We start from the raw sequence: 16,110 nt of genomic DNA on the forward strand, positions 1-16,110 counted from the left end.
TCCATAATGTGCGTAGCTTAAATGAGTGTACCAGATTAATTTGTTAACCAGTTCGTCAGGAATGCATAATAACCAATTGTTACTGTCTGGATGAGAGCGGCGAAACAGAATGTCATTGCGTACAGTGTAGTGGTTTCTAATCGTAACATTATTCTTATCTTGCCAAAGGTGTTTAATTTCTTTCCATACATTGTCTTTACTTTGCTCTCGTGCTATGTCCTGTAATGACGATGAAATAAAATTTTCAAATGCGACTTGTTGAATGTACATGACGCTGAAATTTGCTTTGCAGAAATTGGTTGCTACGTCTTCCTGATTGTTGCTGAGAGAACGCGACAGTGCGTCTGCTATAACATTTTGTGTGCCGGGAATGTGAACTATTGTAAAATTAAATTCCTGTAAATAAAGTTTCCATCTGCTCAGTCTGTCATGAGTGAATTTAGCTGAAAGTAAAAATTGGATAGCTCTGTGATCTGTGTAAACGGTCGTGTGTCTGCCATAAAGAAAGTGTCGAAATCTCGTGAAAGCCCATACAACACATAACGTTTCCAGTTCTGTGACTGAATAATTTCGCTCAGCAGGCGACAAAATGCGGCTTGCAAATGCGATGTTTTTAATTACTGTAGAACCATCTTCTTCAATTTCCTGAAAAATATGTACGCCTAAAGCTGTGTTGGAACTGTCGGTGGCAATAGAAAAATTTCTAGTAAGATCTGGGTGCGATAAAAGTGGAGCATTCAACAAAGCATGTTTCAGGTTAACGAATTCAGAATGTGCTTGCTTATCCCATGACCAAATAGTGTTTTTACCTGTTAATTGGCATAATCTAGGTGTATCTAAAGCAGAGTGATGAATAAATTTACGAAAAAAGTTAATTAATCCCAAAAAACTGCGTAATTGCTTCTTCGTCGTAGGAACAGTAATGTCACGTAGAGCTTGAAGTTTTTCTGGATCAGGTGCAATGCCTTCTGCTGAAATTACGTGTCCAAGAAATTTTATAGAAGTTTTGCCAAAATGCGATTTACTGAGGTTAACTGTAAGTCCTTGTGCATGAAAAGTTTGCAACAGTTGTTCTAAAATCAGATTGTGTTCAGACCAGTTAGCTTCTGCAATAAGAATGTCGTCTACGTATGTCGTAATTCTGTCTTTAAGTTCTGTCGGAAGTATTGTGTTCAAACCGCGAATAAAAGCAGCAGAAGAAATAGTTAGGCCGAACGGTAATTTACAAAATTGATAACAGTCACCAAAACAGAGAAAAGCTGTATATTTTCTGCAATTTGGATGAAGTTGAATTTGCCAAAATCCCGATTTTAAATCTAGTGTAGAATAAATAGCTGTACCGTGAAATTTCTGTAGAAGTTCCTCTAATGTCTGTGGTCGATCTGTTTCATTAATAATAATGTCATTAATGTGACGTGAATCAAGTACAAGGCGAAGTGAGCCATCTTTTTTCTTAACAATATGTAGCGGGTTTATGTACGGACTAACTGCCGGTTCTATAATTCCTTGGTCGAGCATATCCTGCAATTCTTTTTTAACTTGTTCTCTGTGGATATATGGAATGGGATAATGCTTTGCTTTAAATGTATCGTGCTGTTTGACTTGAAATTCGTACATAAAGCCGGACATAGTACCAGGAATGTTGTCGAAAACTGGAGCTTGCTGTAAAAGAATTTTGTGTAATTGCGTTCGTTCGTCGTCTGTATTTGCACTGCTTTGTTCAACTTTATCAGAAATCATCTGCATTACGTCGTAGTCAGTTTCGTCTGGAGTATTATAGTTATGTACGTACGTGTCCGTGAACAATGTGGGATTACAGTCTATGTTACGTGTTGCGGAAATAACCTCTGTGCGATTAATTGTTTCCTCTTCTGTCGATAGTGAATGCTGAAATTCCAAAGCCAATTGCACATTTTCATCCTTCAACATTAAATAAGAATTTTGAAAATCAACCACTGCATCGTGTTGTACGAGAAAATTAGTGCCTAAAATTACGTCTGTTGTCAATAAAGGAACAATCCAAAAATTTGAGTGAAAAGTATGACCTCCAATACAAAATGATAAATGTGTCTGTAATTTAACATCTACTCCTTTACTTGATACTGCTCCTTTTACTTTCGTTTTGCCTAATGGTAATGTGGGATAAGTATTCTCTTTGTTACACTCGTTAAAAGTTTCCTCATTAATGACTGACATAGGTGATCCGGAATCGATTACTGCTGAAAATTTCGATGAACCAATTTTAATTTCGATGACAGGATGTGAAATAGTTTTCTGAACTACTGGTCTTTCCTGTAAAAGAGTGTCTCGGATGTCGTCGAAAGTAATAACATTTTCGTGAACAACATTTTGCGTGTCAAAACTAGTGCGGGTGTTATTGGAAGATGCGTCCCGTACAGTATCTAGTCAGATTCTATTTGACGTGTTATTATTATCAGGAAGATGTTGTGGCATTTCTACAATTTGAACAGTTCTATTACTTCTTCCAGACGTGTTACGCTCTGGATGATACCTACTGTCGGGTTCATTCATGAGAATAGGTTCTTGTGGATGATTTTGCTGTTGGTAAGATCGACTGTTATTATATGTACGTTGATAATTGTGCTCGTCATTTTTACGTCTGTCGTGATAGTCATTCCTATACGGTGCATTGCGATAGGAATTGAAATACTGTCTTCTCTGCACGTAGTTATTTCCTTGCTGCCGTGCGTCACTATTTGTTGGATCTGGGACTATACGTGCACGCGGCGAAACATTGTAGCTGGGTTGACCTTGTGCATTACATTGTTGGTTATGTATTCCAACCGGCTGACTTTCATGCTGTTGTGGTGGAAAACGTCTATTGTTACTAAAAGGTGGTTCCTGTTGCTGAAAGTTTTGATGATGTTGATAATGAGAATTTTGTCTGCTGTTAAAGTTCTGGTAGTTGTCGTTCCTAAAGCGTCTGTTATTTTTCCTATTGAAATTACGTCCCTGATCATAATTACTGTAAGTTTGTTGACCTTGGTTATTATACGAAAAGTTTTTATTTACAAAAGAATAATCAGATTGTTGTACTTCCAAGAGCTGTAACAGATCTCTGAATGCTGAAATATTTTCCTTTTGCTGACCGGTTAGAAGTGGCACTCTTAATGACCGCGGTAATTTAGAGATGCATAATTGTATGAGGGCGGATTCACTGTACGGTTCACTTAGGTACTGGTTCTGTTGCACCATGTGTTCAAAAAATTGCGTCACACTGGGAAAATTGGAGTTCTCATAATTCGGTAAACTGATTAACTGATCTTTAATTCCGCGCTGTGTCGTCTTCGACCAATACGCTGATAGAAAAGCATTCTGAAATTCTTCTACTGTGTAACATTGCCTCGCGATCGGCCTCATACGAGTTGCCGGTTCGCCTTCCAAAAAGCTGCAAATAAATTCCAGTTTGTGTGTTACAGGCCAAGTCGGTGGAAAAGCAAAGCTAAATTGCTGGATCCAATCTAGCGGGTGAATCTGTGTTCTGTCGTTTTTAAACACTTTAAACTTTCTCACTGACAGAAAATGTTTGTAATCGAAATTATCGTCTCTGTGTGACGGAACAGGTTCATGGTTGTAAGAGAATCTGTTGAACTGTGATTGTTCGGAATCGTAGTCGTGTCCTCTTTGTGGATTACCCAAATTACACGCGTTGCGCGAATCTGATAAATGTTCGCAAAGTGGCGTCTGCTGTGATGCGTTATTAACCGAAATATTTTTCATCTGTGTTACTTCCTGTTGTAAACTAGACAATTTTCTACGTAAAGTGTTGTTAGATGAATCGATCTCATTAATCGTCTGCTGTAAATTTTGAAATTCCGGTGTTTGATTAAATGAAACCGGTGTAGTATCGTCTGATTTACTGTCATTAGTATTTTCAATGATGTCAATACGACTGGCCAATTCATCACATTTTTCAGTCAGTATTTTAACCTGATCTTCGGTTTTAGTGTCAGTGGCCTTAATCTGTTTTTGCAATTTACGTGTAGTTTCGTTCAGTTTTGTAACATCAGCTTTCACGACATCGGAATCCTGTGTTAGTTCTAATTGTTCGAGTCTATCGGTCACTGTTTGAAAATCTGTTATGTATGTGTCTGTTTTCGATTTCAGATCAGAAATTTCGTCACGTAATTCTGTGTTTGACTGTTCGATGGTATTAATTTTGTCCGAAACTGTGGCAATATTATTGTCTACATACGTTTTTGCCTTCGCAAACATTTTACGTTTGTCTTCTTGTCTCTGTGCAGTGATTGTTTCCATTACCTGGCGTTTTACTTTATTTTGATCATCAATAAATTTACGAAAACGCGTATTACTGTTTTCTATGTGAAGACTAAGACGTTCGTTAATTTGTGTGTTCTGTTGTTCGAATTTTGCGTCAATCTTTTCATCCATTGTGCGCGAAAGTTCTACCGTCATTGCTTTAAACTCGTCGCGTAATTGTGTAGCTTTTTCAGAGCATTGTTTAGCGACTGTACTGATTTCCGCTCTAAGTGTTTCTGTTGCAGCTGTTTGCAATTCCCTTAATTCCTGAGCAACAGACTTAATTTCTTCGCTACTTTTTCGTGAACAAGCCTCAATTTCCTCGCGTAACTGTTCCTTAGTGTCATGACATTGTGCGGCAACGGCCCTAATTTGTTCACTTAGCTGTCTGGAATTGTTGTCTAATTTTTCATTTAAGTGTTGTTTGAGATTTTTGTCATTGTTGTCTAATTTTTCACTCTGTTTGTCAAATTTTTCATTAAACTGTTTAGTCATTTGTAGCAACAATGCCATAATTGGATCCGCCACAGAATTAGTATTTCTATTCTCTGTGCTGTTTAATGGTGGATCTGGAATTTTCTCGCTTTCTGTAACCAATTGGTTATTCTGAGATTTACAAAAAGGTTTATCAGTCGGATGTACACTCTCAGATACTATTTTGGAATTAAATAGGTCCGGCGTACTTTCCGTACACTGATCATTTTCATTAGACAAATTTGTCTGTTCGTCATGTGAATTTAGTAATCCGGTTGTGTTAAGCTGGGCAGCGCTCATTACAATAGGGCGCCCCTCGTCATCGATTGTCGTCAAATCAACAGAAAACACAATCGAGTTCGTTTGTTCATCATTAAAGTCTACATCATTAGAGGTTGGAACACATTGATTGTCAGTGAACGCAGGATTGTCATCATTACACTGCGTGTCACTAGTACTATTGGTCACGTTGTTTAAGTCGGTAATTTCGTTCATGATACCTCGCGATACACTATTCACAGTCTTTCGCGGCATTTTCACAATAGTCACAATTAATCACAAAACAAATAAGCACAATGCAAAATCAACACACAAATACAACAGAGCAACGAATTGCCGTTGACCTGTAGAAAGAAAGTCACAAGATTAGTAAAAGCGTTGCGCCAAATCCTAATTATATCTAAGAAATAAGAGCAGATATCTGACTGTTTTTCAAAAGATTCTCTACGAAATACGATCCTGGACCGGGTGTCGCCAAGTGTAACCTCCCCACAGAAATTTCAAATAACTATATTTATTAGTAATGGTGCCACAGCTAAGTGTAAACTCCCCACAAGAATATTAATGGCAAAGACAATTAAATGAAAGCTCGCTATCTGACTCAAGTACAAGTTCCCATTAAATAATGAACGCTAATTCCATGATAATGAAGCTGTAATGATAACCTAAACTCAATTCAACCGAAAAGTCGGTGTTTGCCCTGTGCGAAACGAGAATAAATTTCTTACCTTAGTGAAACTGCATGTCAAAATTCTGCTCTTATTGTTCTCTGGCGCTTGCATGAAAAGCATTGGAAGTACCTTTTAAAAATCTTTGTTAAAAGGAAATGGAAGGAAATTTGAATGATTGTTTCTAAAATTGCTTTTAAATCAAAATTATTATTGGGGGCGATTTTTGAAAGTTAAATTACAATGAGTGTTCGTTACATTATCTGATGAGCGCAAAGCTGCATGATTATTTATTTAAATAAATTATACCTCATCCTGAATCTCGACCATTGCTGTGCCGACGCCCGCCGACTGCTCTCCGCTACTGCTAGCAACCGACTCCAAGCACTACTGAGGACTGACTACTGCAGACTGCCTGACTGCTCGCTACTGCGAGTCGAGCGCAACTGCTCTGGTCAGAGATTCTACAATGTCTCAGCATCGCTGCCGCACAACATACGTGTTTCAATGTTTTAGATGGAAGGTATCGTTGTTAGTTATCCTGTTTGGGGATTCTTGTGGACGGTAATTATCAGCTGTGCTGGTATTCAGAGGTGCAGAGAAGAAATCATTTTACACTGGCGGCTCCACCTGTCGTGACATCTAGTGACAATTCTGCATAACATAAGGTGACCGGATACTTTTGATCAGATAGTGTATAAGAGAAAGACTTGCAGGGACGCGCTTCGAGCTGCTGTCACTGGAATGATACCTCGCACACCAATATACTTGGACAGCAACGACGTGTCACGTTTCAGACCGGCACTTTCACACTGCGACCACATGGTCACGGTTACCGTCAGGCTTGACATTGCGACAGACTTGTCAGAGCACTGCTAACCACTGAAATTAGTAAACAAGAAAGAAAATATGAATGTTCATTGCTGTTACGTGCATTAAAATATAAATCCCTGTTTATATCTTAAATAATAAGAAAACACACCTTCGTTTTGCGCATTTGATGAATTCGTAGTTGTGTGACACATTCACACGCGCACGTGTCTGTGTGTCGCACTCAGAATCACGCAGTTAGGAGTGTACCTGGGAGCACATCAACCCGCTGACAGTGAAGAAGACAAATGAAGAGTGCTCCGAAATCAGTCGCGATGGAACAGTAAACATTACGTAAGTTCAATGTCCTTCTTACGCTACTCCACAACGCTAACAGTGGAAAATTGTACTGAAATGCAGGAGGATCTGCAACGAATTGACGCATGGTGCAGGGAATGGCAATTGAATCTCAATGTAGACAAGTGTAATGTGCTGCGAACACATAGAAAGAAAGATCCTTTATCATGTAGCTACAATATAGCAGGTCAGCATTTGGAAGCAGTTAATTCCATAGATTATCTAGGAGTAGGCATTAGGAGTGATTTAAAATGGAATGATCATATACAGTTGATAGTCGGTAAAGCAGATGCCAGACTACGATTCATTGGAAGAATCGTAAGGAAATGCAATCTGAAAAAAAGGAAGTAGGTTACAGTACATTTGTTCGCCCACTGCTTGAATATTGCTCACCAGTGTGGGATCCGTACCAGATGAGGTTGACAGAGGAGATAGAGAAGATCCAACGGAGAGCAGCGCGCTTCGTTACAGGATCATATAGTAATCGCCAAAGCGTTACGTAGCTGATAGATAAACTCCAGTGGATGACTCTCCAAGAGAGACGCTCAGTAACTCGGTACGGGTTTTGTTGAAGTTTCGAGAACATACCTCCACTGAGGAGTCAAGCAGTATGTTGCTCCCTCCTACGTATATCTCGCGAACAGACCATGAGGATAAAATCAGAGAGATTAGAGCCCACACAGAGGCATTCCGACAATCTTTCTTTCCACGAACAATGCGAGACTGGAATAGAAGGGAGAACCGATAGAGGTACTCAAAGTACCCTCCGCCACACACCGTCAGGTGGCTTGCGCAGTATGGATGTAGATGTAGATGTAGAACTAGTTGTTTCCGAAAAATAATATCAAAGAGACTGAATTACAAAGGACTCTGAACATTTCTTTACGTCAACTACCAGCTCAACTCAGTCTTTAACCTGGTAGAATTCCCCGAATATTTAAAAATTTGAGTTTCTGGTAAATTCAATTGTCCAGAGAACTCCTGATTTTTTTCAAGTTTTCCATACAAGTCGCTACCCTGTTTAAAAGGATTTGTCGTTTTTTCTTAAGGGACTGTACTGTACTGTACCTCACCCGGGGAACGTAAGGTCCCGTAGCTGGAGTTGGGAACTGTTCTTTCGGAAGAAACAATCGCGGATGAGTTACGACCAAGAGGAAATTCTCGATGGGCTCAGGAAACTGCTCCCCGCAGGGAGGGCCGTTGGTGTGCTGTGAATTTCGGGGCGGCCCCCTGCCGGCACGTCAACATCAATAGCCGCCGGCCTCTGCGGTCGATGGTTGTTACGCCGCCCCAGAACGCTCTCCAGATAAACGGCCCGGAGCGCTGAGACGTCCGCAAAAAACACAAGCCTGCTCCGGAGGTATACCCCGTCCTCCAGCTCCAGAGGCTTAAAACAAATCCTCACACTGAGCGCTTGTTATATTGCTGTTCTGCAGGCGTAGGTGGTTGTTTATGGAGAACTCGTTTATGTCTTACATAAAACAAAGGAAGAATACAGACGGCGAAAGCGAAAGCTAGAGACGACATCTCTGTACTTCCTGTTGCGATAACGATTACATTGGAGAGCTTAAGCTGTTAGACAACGTTCTTCTGCGCTGTGATAAATTTAGCATAATAACCATTTGTGAAAAAGCTAAAATAAATAATACGAGTATTACAGTCTAAAATGTTTTGAGGGACAAAGTGCTACGCTAGTAGCTAGATGAAGTGGCCTAAAATTTATCTAGGTGACAGCTGAAAAGCAGCCGCGGCAGTGAAGTGTATTGCGGAGTACATGCATGGTGTTGACTGGAATACTCTCTTTCAAATTCTGAAGGTGGCAGGGGTAAAATACAGGGAGCGAAAGGCCATTTACAATTTGTACAGAAACCACATGGCAGTTATAAAAGTCGAGGGACATGAAAGGGAAGCAGGGGTTGGGAAGCGAGTGAGATAGGGTTGTAGCCTATCCCCGATGTTACTCAATCTGTATATTGAGCAATAAGTAAAGGCAACAAAAGAAAAATTCGGAGTAGGAATTAAAATCCATGGAGAAGAAATAAAAGCTTTGAGGTTCGCCGATGACATTGTAATTCTGTCAGAGACAGCAAAGGGCTTGGAAGAGCAGTTGAATGGAATGGATTGTGTCTTGAAGGGAGGATATAAGATGAACATCAACAAAAGCAAAACGAGGATAATGGAATGTAGTCAAATTAAGTCGGGCGTTGCTGAGGGAATTAGATTAGGAAATGAGACACTTAAAGTAGTAAAGGAGTTTGCTATTTGGGGAGCAAAGTAACTGATGATGGTCGAAGTAGAGAGGATATAAAATGTAGACTGGCAATGGCAACGAAAGCGTTTCTGAAGAAGAGAAATTTGTTGACATCGAGTATAGATTTGTCAGGAAGTCTTTTCTGAAAGTATTTGTATGGAGTGTAGCCATGTATGGAAGTGAAACGTGGACGATAAATAGTTTAGACAAAAAGAGAATAGAAACTTTCGAAATGTGGTGCTACAGAAAGATGCTGAAGATTAGATGGGTAGATCGCATAACTAATGAGGAGGTACTGAATAGAATTGGGGAGAAGGGAAATTTGTGGCACAACTTGACTAGAAGAAGGGATCGATTGGTAGGACATATTCTGTGGCATCAAGGGGTCACCAATTTAGTATTGGACGACAGCGCGGAGGGTAAAAATCGTAGAGGGAGACAAAGAGATGAATACACTAACCAGATTCAGAAGTATGTAGGCTGCAGTAGGTACTGGGAGATGGAGAAACTTGCACAGGATAGAGGAGCATGGAGAGCTGCATCAAACCAGTCTCTGGACTGAAGACCGCAACAACAACATGCGTGGTGTTACAGACGGATGTTTTAAAAGTTTGGGAGATTGCAGAGGATCAAATTTGATAAAGAACCTACAGTATGAAATATGAAATAAATTTTCTACGGCCATCAGAGGGCTGCTGAAAATCCAAGCACTAGCTGTACGAGAAGTTGCTAGGCGAGATCACCAAAGTCGAGCAGTCTTTTGGTGGGTGACCACCTGTAGGCTGCAGTTTGCTGTTTTCGCTTTCTGTGCTGTTTATGTTATTCGAGGCACATGCTGACAGCCCTTAAAGGGCTAGAAGTCTTGGAGGTCACCTTAGTGGATCACACACATTACCAGATTGTTCAAATGGTGCAAGGTATTTGAAAGTTCTGAACAGTGCCTTTCCTGAACACCTAGAGGACGTTCACTTCCAATAGCGTGATATTTTATGCTTTCAGAACGATGGTGCTCCAGAGCACTTCGAACTTCGGACAGAGGCATATCTCAAAGACTACTTCAGGCAGAAATAAATTGGAAATGGATGTGCAGTTCGTTAGACTGTGCGATATCGTGACATACCTCTCTCGAGACGTTTTTCATCTACAGCTGTATCATCCTCCGCAAGCCACCTCGTGGTATGGGGCAGGGAGTACTACTGAGACCACTGAAAGGTCCTCCCTATCCTGTTCCACTCGCGAATGGTGCTTGGGAAGAACGACAGTCGTTAATCCTCTGTATTGGCTCTAATTTCTCGAATTTTCTCGCCGTTGATACTACGTGAGATGTATGAGGAGGGAGGTAATATGTTAGCAGACTTTTCCCGGAAAGTGCTCTCGAAATTTCAATAGTAATCCTCTCCGTCATGCACAACGCCTCTCTTGTAACATCTGCCAATGCAGTTTCTTTAGTATTTCGGTAACGCACTCGCTCAAGCTAAACGATTCCGTGACGAAACACGCGGCTATTCGTTGGGTCTTCTCTGTCTCTTCTATGCGTACTACCTGGTAAATATCCGATATTGGTGAATAATACTCAAGAATCGGTCGAACTATCGCCTTATAAGCCACTTCTTTCGTGGATGATCTACATTTCCTGAAGAGTCTTGCTATGGATCTGTCTGGCATCTGCTTTTCCCACTGTTTACTTCATATGGTTATTCCAATTACGGTGGCTCTGGATGGTTACCCCCGGATATTTTACAGTAGATAATTTTCCCAATAGTTTCACATCGATAATGTAGTTCTGCAGCGGTGGCTTTCTTTCCTATGTATGCGCAATATGTTACATTTATTAGAGTTCAGGGTCAGCTGTCAGAACTTGCAATATTCGCCAATTCTCTGCAGGTCAACCTGCAAATTTTTTCTTTAGGGTTGCGTTAAGTTCCTTGTGTATTCAACACCAGTAGGAACAGTACCTGAGCATACTGAGAGCATCTTTACAGCGTTTGATACCGTAGGAGGGGATTGCGGAGGGCTACAGATACTCTATCAAAAGATGATTCGTCGTTACACATTACGTAACGAAATTGGTGATCAGCACATTGAACATTCACCACTGAACATTTACCCTACAGTAGTGAAGCCACAGATTCGGTTCACAGTATTTGATTGTACTCTGCTTTCAATAAAAGTTTTTCAGACGAAGGACTTGTGGCGTTTCATTTAGCCAACTGAATGTGTAGAAAGTGTATAGTGCTGCAGAAACTTTATTTCACATTTCCAGCTATAAGTAGCCCAGACCAAAACGTTCAAACCTTCGTCCTCTGCAATCTCCTACATTTTCATAACGGTATTCTGTAATACACTGTATGTAATGAAGAATGAAAGAGAATAAATTGTAATATGTAATTAAACAGCTATGGAATACGGAAAGGCGGTAGAAATATCAAGCTAAAAGCCTTAATCGTCATAAGATATAAGTCCAAAAATGCAAAGAATCTTAAGTGAACATAGAGACTGGTTTGTTGCATATGGGTATTGCGGGATGAGGGGAACAGGGTAGAGTCACTACCCAGGATAACTACTTCTGTGGTCCATAACATTGTTTTATCCGCGTCACGTTGAAGCGTACTGTTACAGAGGACACACGAAGGAAATGAGACGTTTGCCTTGGTACAGCTTATGAACTTTGTGTAGTCGTAAAGGCACTGTCGGCTCAGAGGAAGCATTGTGAGCAAAATGACATAAGGTGAAACATATGTTAAAAGAAAAATACCTGCAGAACAAACGCAAAGGTAGAATAAAATATACTAATTTCTGCAATTTGGACTCCTTGACATGGTTTGGAACTGAAATACGTTAGAAGCACTATGATCATGTTACCGAAGGATCAAACCGGGCATGTATCGGTAGATGTCATCATTTAACTCAGAGTAGTTAGTGCGTAAAAAAAAAAAAAAAACACTGTTGTAAACCCAGAACAGATTTCAAATATTTGTACTGTTGTTGAGAGAGTTCAGTATATTCTGAACAAATTACCAAATTTTCTTAGCCTAAAGAACTGATACCCTGAAAGGAATACGCGACATCAGCCGTGCAACGAAGTCCCCGAGGCTTGCGGCGTACGTAGTTCCGAAACAGCATATTGTCATTAAGCAGTTAAATTGCAGTCAGGCTAAACAGGAAATGCGCTATACAGCTTATGCAGAGATTTCTTTACTCTTGGCTCTTATGATCACTGTATTCCCATTGTATCTAACTTTGGCCTCATGGGAGATGAAAAATATAGTACGTCGAACAAGTACCACAGCGTCTGAAATTTGGAGACTGCAATCTTACGAAGAGACAATCAGAAATACCTTTTGGCTCAACTGGAAGTTTCATTCTGCAGGACCTTCCTCCTACTCTTCAAAAGTACTCGGCACCTGTGATTACGATGTCGGAGGGTGTGCTGGAAAGTAATACCTCCGCATTTTTTATGTGAAACTCTTTAAGATCTTTAAATAATACAAACGTTATTAACGTCCTACATCTGTATATCTTCGTATCTACACACAACCGTAACCGGTTATAACAACGACGAAGGGACCGACGGTTTATGGTCGTTATAGTCGATAGTCGCACAAACCGAGATTTTTGGTTTGTTTTATGATAAAAATTCATATCTGCAAATTTTAGGCTGCCATAGAATTAGCTCTTCTAAAAGTATCCGAGATACAGTACGCGTATAGTATTCACAAAGTGTAGTATTATTGGACAGAGACTGAAGAGAAATTTTTCTTATTTTTTTGCGTAGGTACAGCAATAAAATGCCAGCAAAGTGTAAAAACCGTTAACAGGTGAAGAAAGAAGTAGCAAAGAAGTAAATTGTTCAGTAAAGTCGAACACGGTCTTGGATAATGAATGAGATAAATGTTGATCATGTTTAACGCTTACTGTAAGTGCTGTATGGTATTATAGTCATGAATGACACAACTTCGTGCGAGTTACTGGTTACGGAAAGTAATCAATAGTAGCAGAATGAAAAGACAGTATTCTGTACATAAACTACATGAAGGCCTACACTATTTCCTATGTTTCTCCTTAAAATGTTGTACATACGCATTCCACTGAACCTAACACACTGAAAGTATCTAACACACACAACCATAAAACGTCGGCGACGGATACACTATTATTCCACTTCTCTACTTCAAAAAACCGCACACATCGGAATTTAATTTTCTAGCTTTCTGCAATCACAGCGAAGACAGTGTTCTCTAACGTTTTTGTAACCATTTGCTTTAAATTTAAAATGCACTGTCCTACTTAAGGTAATAAGTTATCTTCGCTTTCTTTTCGCATTTAAGATTTGCATACGCATTCTGTATTTGATGATGCATTCCTTTTGACGTCTTATCTGAAACCAAAGATCAGCAGAAAACAAGCGTTAGAAAATAAGCGCTACATCCTTATCAGTAATTCCTAAACACGTTGTAACTATGTTTGCGACGTTGCTCGAGCCATATACGTTATCTCGTATTTCTAGCTGCTTCTCTCACACAAATAATGATAAAAATTCAGAAATTCAGGGTCTCCACCAGCCCAAGCCCTTCCTAACCATTTAGCAAAAACGGAGATGGAAAATTATTAGTTTAATTACTGTAATAATTTAATTACAAGTACGCAAATGTCTTTAAGCAGCCAGATAAATAGCACTCCATGTCATGCATGATGCAACTTGATTAATTCAGGAATGGAAATCAGAGTAAGGACGTAAGATCGACACCAAAGAATTTATCTTTCACGTAAACTATTTATTGTAACTAAATATTTGGTTGCACATCCTAATTACACATAACTGGTGCCTAACTCGAAATATTTAAGTAAGAATTACGTGAGATTGAAACAGAGCACAATTTAACTACAACAAGAAGAAACACAGAAGACGGGGGTGGGAGACAATCATACTATCACCCCCTTTGCGTTCATACCATAACAATATCTCAGTGAGATTCGCATTACGATTCTACGCATGCTCTATGCTGGACAGATATTTAGCCAATGTACGAGGCTGTGCGATAATTATTCAACATACTAACTGCGTCTACTGCTTGCAAACGGCCGAACTAGAGCACGCGGTGTATTCTGAATTAAACTGTTGTGCTGCTTTGTAGAAATCGCACGAAAGAACAGATATCCTTGCAGAAATTATAGCTAATTAAACAAACAAACTGTTAAAATAAAGCGTATTGCGGTGCCGTGGTGAACCAGAAGGGTCATTGACTACCATACCGAAGTCCTAACTCAACCTGATTCCTATCAGCTGAAACCCCCCTTAAGAGCTACGATCCGTACTCACCAAGCGTTCACCGAAGAGTGCCCCTTTCTCTTTAGAGATTACCTAGCTCCTCGTGCAGCGGAAGCTACCAGAGGGGTAGCCCTCCTTCACCAACCTAACACACAAAAACAGCCTTCGACAGAGCCCTCGACTAACATGGGTAAACCTCTGTGTTCAGGTATTGGAAACCTAAGTTGGTCATCTTGTGCTCTCCTTTGAACGATAAGCAACATCGTCTGCTCCCAGATGACCAATTCTCCGATTCCCACTACAGAAAACCGAAACCCACATTAAAACACACATATAATTATCAGTAGGCCTTATTTGAGTGCTCAGTCTTTCTGGAAGAGTTCATGAATTGAGCTAAAATCAGGTATTAAAATGAATAGGTTGTACCGAATTCGACAAGCGTCTTATGAAACGACTTTACAGAGACGTTTCAACGTAACGACCAAAAATGTACAATGGAAGTTACAGCAGAGATATTTGTCAGAAAAGGTAATAAGCGTACGTCGTTTGCCGCAATAAGCGATGTCTTAAAAAGTGATTTTTTTTATACCGTTTACTTAAGATTTAGACGGGACCGTTAGATTTCGCTGTTATAGCCAGTTCGTCGTTAAAAGCGATGTCGCCATAAAACGGTATAGCCTGTATTTGCAGCCCTCTGCAGCTAGAAAGCTCATAAATGTAGCATGTAACACGGCGATGTGTAAAGCAACTGTGTCGGTGCGTGATAAACAGCGTACTCTAATCGAGATTAGAATTCCAGGAGTTCATCCGTTCAACCTCTCCTTCAGCATGACAGTACCAGACCACACGCGAACGCTACGAAATCTAAAAAAATCAGACTCCCCGGGTTCACTGTCATCGATCATCCTCGATACAGTCCCGAATTTGCCCCTTCACGTTTTCACCTGTTTACAAAACCAGAGCGTCCTCGAGGACTTCATTTTGACAGTAATCAAGTGATGCAAGCAGACGTGAGGTTGTGGCTCCGTCAACAAAGTCAACCATTCAACAGTACGGTATCAACAAACTTGATCTCTCGTTGGGAGAAATGTGTTAGTCGTCATGGCAACTATGTCGAGAAGTAAATACGTACGAGTATACATGAAGAAAAAGCTGCAAAATATTAATAACGTTTGTTTTTCTTCAGAAACTTAAAGAGTTTTCAGATAAAACATTTCGGAGGAATTAGTTTCGGCACACCCTCGTATATTCCACATCAGAGTGAAAGATTCATTCTAGGAAGAGACCCTAGCCTTTTAAATTGTTATTAATGGGTGAATGGTTATCTGTAAAGTGATTTGCAGACAGAAACGGGGGGGAAGTTAGCCAATGTGGAACCATTCTCGGCCATATGGTATCTACAAATCTTTATGCAAAAGAGCTCCTGTGGGGTTCGAAAAATCAAAAAATATTTAGTTTTGTGAAATACGACTTAATTAAAAGTTTGATCGGGGCCGTGCCAAATGAATCTAATGAAAAGAATGCCGTTCACGAATGGCAGAGTTTCAAACTCGATGCCAGATGCAGTTAAATTCATTCTGGATACTAAAAGTACTGTAGTCTACTCTGGTGGAAGCTAAAGTCGTCATCTTATTGAGTTTACATTGAAGGGATACCCTAAGTCACACTAGTTTACAACCGGATTCAGTTTCTCAGCGGGTTATATGATAGTAGGATAGGTC

Source organism: Schistocerca nitens, chromosome 6 (genome assembly GCF_023898315.1).
Source record: "Schistocerca nitens isolate TAMUIC-IGC-003100 chromosome 6, iqSchNite1.1, whole genome shotgun sequence".
NCBI classification, from domain to species: Eukaryota; Metazoa; Arthropoda; class Insecta; order Orthoptera; family Acrididae; genus Schistocerca; species Schistocerca nitens.